Consider the following 9,360-nt stretch of genomic DNA (forward strand, 5'->3'; position numbering starts at 1 on the left):
TTTACAACATTTTAAATGGATTTTTGATTGTTAAATTTAAAATTTTATCTAGTATTCTTTTAAACCAAGTTTCTTTCAGAATTTGTATTCTGTGAAATACAATAAAAATTGTTTGCAGTCCAAAAAAGTTATTCTCAAATATTCTTGTTCATATGATCTTAAAGTTCATCTGTGATAATTGTCAAAAATAGCAATTACTGGAATTACTCCCTGAGAAAGTCAAAGTAGCTGATCTAAATTGAGGATCCTTAGATAATAATTAGAATCAGACAAGTTTGTCACACATTGCTCTAAAAATAAATATGTAAATACACAAATAAATACATATAAATAAATAATTGAGAAAAATAGTTGTCCAAGACATTTATATAATCATTAGTGATTTAACTTGAGGACAACTGAGAAAAAAAATAGAAACTTCAAACATAAAAAGACAAGTAACTTTATGGTAACTGAATGACTTCTATAGCTACTTTTTCAAGCAAGAAATAAAGAAAAAAGAATAGCGAGTTTGGAACACAAGTCAAAAAGAAGGAGAAAAAAGTTAGTTTTCTTTAAAGTACATATCACGTGTTTTATTAGGTAAAGTTTGGTACAAATGTGTTACATATATGTGTATACATACATACATATATATATATATGTTACTGTAATTTAATTTTGTCACTAAAACTGTACAATTTGGGGTGAGAAGGCCAATGATACAAATGATTTTCTTGGGACACGTATTACATATGTGATACCATAAATTATTTTGCATTATTCTTTTCAGAATTTTGCATACACTGGGTTTTCATAATTGGCATCTTCTACTTTATAATTTGGGTTATAATTGATAATCATAGTTATATTTGATTTCCAAAATTATGATCAATATTTTTATTTGATGCTTCCATTCATGTTATTTTTGTTCACTTTAATTATCTATTTAAGCTAGCAAATGTATTAAGTGTGAGAGGCAAAGAATATACTGCTCTAGCACTTATTTGTTCTGTGATATTTGGCAAGATTTTTAACATCTCTGAAGCTTGCTCTTATCTATAAAATGGGGCTAACAAGGTTGCCCGACTTACAGTGTTGTTACAAGGATTAAGAGAATTAAAATATTTAAAGCACTGACAATATGGTCTGACACATGGTCAGTGCTTGATAAATATTAATTATTAGTAGTAGAATCACAATGCCGTGTCTTCTCATAAAACATGGTCTCTACAATGACCATATAATTTATCACCCAAACCAGAAAGTTTGCAAGAATAACATGGCACAATTACTAATTTCTTGGGAACAATGGTGAAAACCTGGACAGTCCCAGGAAAATAGAAATATATGATCACCTTCTGACACTTAAATCTCATTGAGTATATGTTTTAATTTTTTTAGAAAAAAATAGACTAAATTGAAATTAAGTTAGGATCGAATTTATAGAACTTTAGAACTGGAAGAGACTTTAAAATCATATAGCTTCATTTTACGATTTTATAGACAGGAAATTTGAGGCCCCAAAACATGAAAGAAATTAATCAAATTCTTAATAGAAAATCAAGTTCTAAGCCAACTAGATGAGCCAGAGTGATTTAGTTGCAAATTATCTTCAAAAGATAATTCAGTACGATATTTTTTGTTTTCTTTTGTTTTTCACGAGAAAGAACTACTAAAATCTAAGCAGTGAATGAAGTATTCAGACTGCATTTTATTGTTGGGGGTCAGTTCTAGAAAGGAGAGAATAATGAGGAGGGAAACAGAAAGAAGATGATGTCACTCAAGGCTATATGTGGAGTCTCTTCAGGAGGGGACTGAGTATATTTTTAAAGTCCTCAGGTGAATATAATATGTACACTAAACATCAGATTGAAGGGATTATTTTTCTTTCTTAAGGCAATTATATGCTAATTTTGTTTAAGAAGAACTGTTCCTTCCTACCCTCAGCTCTCTGCTGAGCTTCCCACTGATTCTACTTTCAGGTTGCAAAGATGGAACCAGTTGCTCAGAATAAACCAAGCCACACACAGAGAATCCCTTGTGGATGCTGTAGGGATGGATGGAGAATTCTAGTCAGTCCAATCAGAGTCAAGGAAGGACTTCTATTTCAGCTACAGGAGAGCATCTTTCACTGGACTAGAGTGTTGATAATAAACTCAGGAATGTATCATTCTAGTGGAAGTGAAGTCTGATATCAGCTAGATTTGGTACCAGAAAGTTTTCAAGAGCCAATGAATACTATTTTGTGCAGTCCACTAAGGGCCAGATTTCCTGTCACTTGCAACTTAACTGTAAATGTATCCATGTCAGCTCACTGAACATCAAAATTGAGGGAGGCCTATGATTTCATGAGGAGGAGGAGCTGGAAAGGCCTGAACATGAAAGCAGAACTCACCGGTTGATAGCAAGTAGGATGAAAACCAGGCAGGACTTAGATACAACCGGAGCAATGATTCTCAGCCTGGCTGTGCATTATTATATTCACCTGCTGACCTTCCAAACTATACCTAGCCCTTCTCCCCAGAGATTCTAATTTAATTGATCTGGCCTAGAGCCCATATCTCCTGATTCATTGAGTCGGGGTTGAGAACCACTGACCCAATCAATCAATCAAGAGTACCAAATCAATTCTGAAAATTCCTCACTTCCTGCTGACCAATGTGAAGTCTTCCAGTGCAGTGAGGACAAGGCTGGGCTGTGGCTTTACATGCACTTGAATTTTAATTTTGCACTGCTTTTTACCAGTAAGGTACTTTGCACAAGTCTCTTAAGCCCTTGAACGGTGAAGTTGTTGTTGTTTAGTATACATAATGGAAATTAAGCCTTCACACATTCCTGTGAGGATCGAATGAAATGGTATACATAAAGCTCTTGGGCCGGGCATAGTGGCTCATGCCTGTAATCCCAGCACTTTGGGAGGCCAACGCAGATGGACCACTTGAATCTAGGAGTTCAAGACCAGCCTGGGCAACATGCCGAAATCTATCTATAAAAAAAAAATATGAAAATTAGCCAGATGTGGTGACATGTACTTGCCGTTCCAGCTACTCAAGAGGCTAAGATGGGAGGATTGCTTAAGCTTGGGAGGTGGAGGTTGCAATGAGCAGAGATCACACCACTACACTCCAGCCTGGGTGACAGACCTAGATCCTGTTCCCCCCAACCCCCAGGAAAAAAGAAAGAAAAAGAAAAAAAAACCTTTTGACATGGAGATTGACATAAGTGAGCACTCAAATGTCAGCTGTATGTGGTAATTAAGTAAGTAATAGTACAAATGCTGACATTTCTGTCAGAGTATTCTGTGCTATGTAAGTATATGTTAAGTACTGAATATGTGACTTTGGACAAATAAATTTCCCTTCTGAGTATCAGTTATCTAAGCTATTCAATAGTATAATAAAGTATGCATTAAAAGACGTAAATGTGCATCTTTAGTGGGTTCTAGATACCGTATATCATATGTGAAAGTTCCTAGTACACAACAGTCACTTAAATCTTTGCTATCTTATGTTTTTATTTAATTTCCTTAAATCACAACTTTTCCCACTAAAGGAATAAAATGTTGAAGTTATTTGTGGAAAGTTTTACATAAGCATGTGAAATGCATTGTGTTAGTGTTCTCCAGAGAAAGAAAACCAATAGGATATAGATAGATTAACTGATAGCCAGGTAGTTTATTATGAGGGATTGGCTTACATGATTATGGAGACAGAGAAGTCCCATTATCTGCCCTCTGTAAGCTAGAAGACCAGGGTAGCCTGTGGTGCATATCCAGTCCAAACCCAAAGGCCTGAGAACCAGAAGTGCCAATATTTGAGGACAGAAGAAGATGGATGTGTCAGTCAAGCAGAGAGAAAATTCACCCTTCTTTTTGTTCTCTTCGGTCCCTTAGTGAATTGAATGATACCGACCTGGACTGGTGAGGGCATCTTCTTTACTCAGTCTACTGATTCAAATGCTAATTTATTTCAGCAATGCCCTCACAGACACACCCAGAAATAATGTTTTACCAGCTATCTGGCATTTTTAGTTCAGTCTAATCATCATATAAAACTAACAATCACATACGTGCTGGAAAATTGATTCCCCTTCGTGAAGCGTATATTGATTCTTCTGAAATAACACTAATCACAAATAGCCAGTGGCAGAAGGCTACAAAATAACAGCATTATCGAAGAAATGTAGTACACAAGAAGTTAAACTTAGCTTCCAAAATAGCACAGTCAGAAAGGATTCAAAAGTATGTAAGAACATTTCTTGCAAACGAATAAGAACAAACACAGGGTGATTTCTCTAGAAAATTTTGATAATTCATCCAATTGACAGAGCAAATGTTGAGCTTCTTCAAATGTTAACAGCCCACATGCCAGCACCACAGTGCCAGGTACAGGGGTTAGAGGAAATAATTGATTGCTTTATGAGCAATAAAATACATACATAAAAACATATAAACATAGACAGAAGAGAATAAAGTAAAATAATGAAGGTCAACTCTAAATAGAAATATTAGTTGATGACATTTCCCCATAAGCTCCTACCTTTAAGTTGAGTTACTGCAGTTCTGTGTACTTCAGGGGTATTTTTTAAGAGTTCACCTAAACTAGGAGCATAACTGCCACTGACTACTGCCTTGTTAGAGCACCTGATAACCTACATAATTAGGAAAGGACTATGAGAGTAAATCCTGGCTTAGGAAGTGAAAGTGGAAGCTAGAAAATAGAATTTAAAAAATGAATAGGCAAATAATTATTCATCAAGTACTCTTTGATTCTCTAGTGTGAAATAAGACCAGACATTGAGCAACACAGACATAATCATGACAGGTGAGTTTTATGAAATGTAGAAGAAGGTAAGTTTATTCAGGAGTGAGGTGTCAGCTCCTGGATGAGGCTATGTGACTTCTCCAATTTCGTTCACAGGAACTCTGAATGTGTCAGCCAGGCCTGTGTACTGTTTGCACTGAGCCTCAAGTCTCAGTTTTGAAATGTGTAAAAATCACCAAATTATACAGTCTCATGTGAGACTATGAAAACTTTTCTTTCTTGTTTTTATTAGAAATTGTAGTTGACCTGTATAAGTGATAACCATTGAATTTCTTAAATAGCTGAGCTCTGATATGAACGCCTTTCATTGTTAATGAAGAAAGGAGTGTTTGCTTCAGTAACTCGAGTGTGACAGAAATGTCAACTAAGAAAAACATAACAATTTTATCCCTGAAACAAAGAATAATTTTTCTGCTGCGTATTTTTTCATCGCAGCACCACAAGATATACAACCATATGATCTAAAAATCTGGTTTAGTTCACTCCTCTGAAAATCTCAGAGATTAGAAATATTCTTATTCTTTCTTAATTACCTTGCTCATTTCCAAATTAAGTCTCTGTTTTTTTAACAATCAATTTGCATTCAAATTCTGAATTTCTTCATGGCAGTAGGCCAAGAACGAAAGAAAATATTGTTGGTTGAAAGGACTATAAGTGAAGCTAGGGGAGCCTGACTTATTTTTGTCCATTTTCTCTCATTTGTATTGCAGGAGAGATTTTTCTTAATTTCTTTTCAGCCATTGGTTTATCCTTCTGCCTTTCTATAAACTTTAGGTAAGATAGCTGAAGGTCTTAGGATTCTGCATTTTCTACATCAGCAAAACTCAGAGCCGGTGCTATGAAAGGGGTGTGATTTTGATGATCACAGTGTTACATAACTCTGCAGATTCTCTAAGGTGTAATGATATTTAGAGGTGACAGTGAAAGCATTACAATTCCACCAAGTGTTATACAGAGAAACTACGCACAGCAAAGGCTGAACTTTCTCAAACAGCTAGTAGGAACAAAATGAACTATGTTTTTCTCTACAACATTTTTATCAGACAAAAATAGCTAGTTGAAATTTTGGTCACAAACTTGAGATGCTGTTATAATACACCTATTAAAATGACAAATAAATCTTTCATACTATTTACAAATTTTCAGTACTTTCATAGGATATGCATTAAGCAGGAATGAAAAAACTCATGCGGACTAGTATGCAGTAGATATTTTTAGTTTTTATTTGAATGAAAATAATATATTGACACATTTAGAAACTTTGTGAAATTCCTTGAATTATTTTTCTTTCAAAGTGTTCATAAAACGTAGTTTCATCATGACAGCAGCAGCAGCAGCAGTAGTAGCAGTAGTTAGATGGTGTTTATAAAAATGAGCATTCCCCCAGTATCCTTATAAAATAGGCTGTGGCTCCCAATCGATTTTTCCACAGGAAAGACAAAAATGTGTCAGAATGAAAATTTAAAGATGAAGATAGCATTTTATGAAGTTCTGACTTTATAACATTACCCCAGAATCTCGAAATTAATGATAGTCAAACATATCAGGATGACTTATAGTACAGATGCCAAGGCCTTAAATTATGGGCATTAAGATAGTATGGTGTTAATGAAAGATACGTAATAAAATCACTGGAACAGATGAAAGAGTTCATAAACAGATTCACAAATATAAGCATATACCTTATAACAAAGGTTTGGCTGCAGAACAATGAAGAAACAACAGTATTTTTTTTTTTTTTTTTTCAGGATGATCTGGATCTCTTTTTTTTTTTTTTTTATTGCATTTTGGGTTTTGGGGTACATGTGAAAAACATGCAAGGTTGTTGCATAGGTACATATGTGGCAGTGTGATTTGCTGCCTTCCTCCCCTTCACCTATATCTGGCATTTCTCCCCATGCTATCCCTCCCCAACTCCCCACCCCCCTCTATCCCCCCCTCTCCCCCCCAACAGACCCCAGTGTATAGTGCTCCCCTCCCTGTGTCCATGTGTTCTCATTGTTCAACACCCACCTATGAGTGAGAACATGAGAAACAACAGTATTTTTAATAAACAGTATTGATTGAGTTAGATATCTATATAAGAAGAAAATGATTCTTGATTTCTATCATATTCCACAAACAAAAATCACTTCTGAATAATGGATCTGAATGTAAAAGGCAATAAGAAATAAAGAATCAAGAAAAATAATATAGAATGTTTTAATTACTTTGAATAGACAAAGATTTCTTGAAAAGCATTCAAATAGCCTTAGCCATAAGAAAAGAGAAATAGAACTTGAACTACATTAAAATTAAGAGCTTCTTTTAATCAAAATACATCATTAAAAGAATGGAAAAGCAAGCCACAAAGCAGGGGGAATATATGCAATAAGTATAAATGACAAAGAACTATCACAAATGTTTAAAATCTTCTGCAAATTAATAGAACCATAAAAGTTCAATCTAAAACTATTAAGTATGCACTTCACAAAGGAGGATACTCAATTAAGAAAGTGATTATTCTCATTAATTATTGGAGAAATACAAGTTAGAACTACAATGTTTTCTTAATCTGTGTTCTGCTGCTATATAGCATACCACAGATGAGGTAGTTTTTAAAGCACAGAAGTTTATTTGGATCATGATTCTGGAAGCTAGAAAGTCCAAGAGCATGGTGCTCACATCTCGCAAGGGTAATCCCATGGCAAAAGGCATCACATAGGGGGAAGTACATCTGAGAGACAGAGAGCCAATGGGGGCCAAACTCATCCTTTTAGCCAGAGCCCACTCCTGTGATAACTTACTCACTCCTGAGTTAACAACATTAATCCATCATCTCTTAAAGGCCGTGCCTCCCAATATTGTTATACTGGCAATTAAATTTCAAAATGAATTTTAGAAAGGATATTCATACTATAGCAAATGGGATGCTATTACACAACACCAGAGAGCTAAAGTTAAAATGATTGAAAATATACCTTGTTGGTACAAATGCGGATCAACTGATAGTGATATATATTTCTCTTGAAAGTATAAATTGGCTCAACCATTTTGGAGAACTAATTCCAGTTTCTACTAAAACTAAACATATGCATAATCTATAACATACTAATTTCATTTTTAGGTACAGTCTAAAAGTGAATGGAATTAATACTTTGGTATGTGCACTAAAATACACGTTTAAGAATGTTCATAGCATCATTATTGATAATAGCCAAAGGTGGAAACAACTCAAATGCTCATCAACAGTAAAATGGATAAATAAATTAAAATGCTCATACAGGGAAATTTATAAAATAATGTGAAAGAATAAACGAGTGCTAAACACTACAGTATGGATGAATTTCACAAACATAATGTTGTTCAAAAGATGCCAGACATATACTGTTTGTTTCTTTTTACATGAAGTTTGAAATGAGATATCTTAGTTATTTGAAGCCAGATAGTTGGTTACCTCTGAGAAAAGGACTCATGAGTGCTGGTAATATATTATTTATTGGCCTGTGTGGTGGATACATGGGTTCACTTAGTGAAAACTTATCAATCTGTATACTTTTGATTTCTACATTTTGCTGCAAATTAACTTCTATAAAAAGTTTATTAAGTAGAAATATGCATATGAGATGTAAGTAAAATATATTTCAAAACTGAAATATAAGATAAATTATGCCTGGCATACTTCAACCTCCCTTCAAGGAATGTAGAAAATTATAAAGTAGCAAAAAAAAAAAATGCTGTGAAAATAAAATATTAACAAAATTAGCAATATTTGGGAATTTTCCAATGAGAACTGATCCCTACAGTTACCACAGTAATGTGATACAAATCAGCTTATAGATTTTGTTAACCCTATTGACTTCATGAAGTATGTTGGCATTGTTGAGGTAAAAATATAATATTTCAGTATATTACTCAGGAGTAAGTTTTCACATAAATTTGTATAATCTAAACTTCTTTCAACTTTACAGTATCATTCAAAATTACTTGTATTTAAACCTTCCCCAACTCCCACCATTATCCCAACCTACATCCATAATAAATATTGAGCCAGATTATCAAGAGACAGTATTTGTTCTTCGGGATTTCTTTCAAATATATCCTTGGGTCTTGATATACTCTCCTATGCCTCCATAGAAAACCACTGCTTGAAATCCTCCCAAGATGAAGGTACACCAATATCTCGGAAATTAAAGGAGATTTTAGCAATATTTAATAAAGTAACAGTAATGATTCAAAGGAGAAATCACTTGATAATCTGACTTAGAGAATACGAGAAGGTGACAAATTCTAACATAACCATAAAGTGTTATGAGACAATGATGTCAAATACATGATATTTATGATATAGTAACCTTCCTTAATACATCCACATGCATCTCAACATAGTAGATATCACTTATTTATAAGGACTCTTTTCCTGCAAAAGCCTAAATATCATCTCAAAGTTCTTCTTAATATTATGATCTAGAAAGCATTTATCAATTGTTGACTGCAAATTTTCTTATAGATTGTTTTCATAATCTATAAAAAAATTGAGACTTACCAAATACTGTAGCCATTTTTAAAGATACGG

This window comes from Aotus nancymaae, unplaced genomic scaffold (assembly GCF_030222135.1).
Source record: "Aotus nancymaae isolate 86718 unplaced genomic scaffold, 86718_ANA_hifiasm-v0.15.2.pri h1tg000014l, whole genome shotgun sequence".
NCBI lineage: Eukaryota > Metazoa > Chordata > Mammalia > Primates > Aotidae > Aotus > Aotus nancymaae.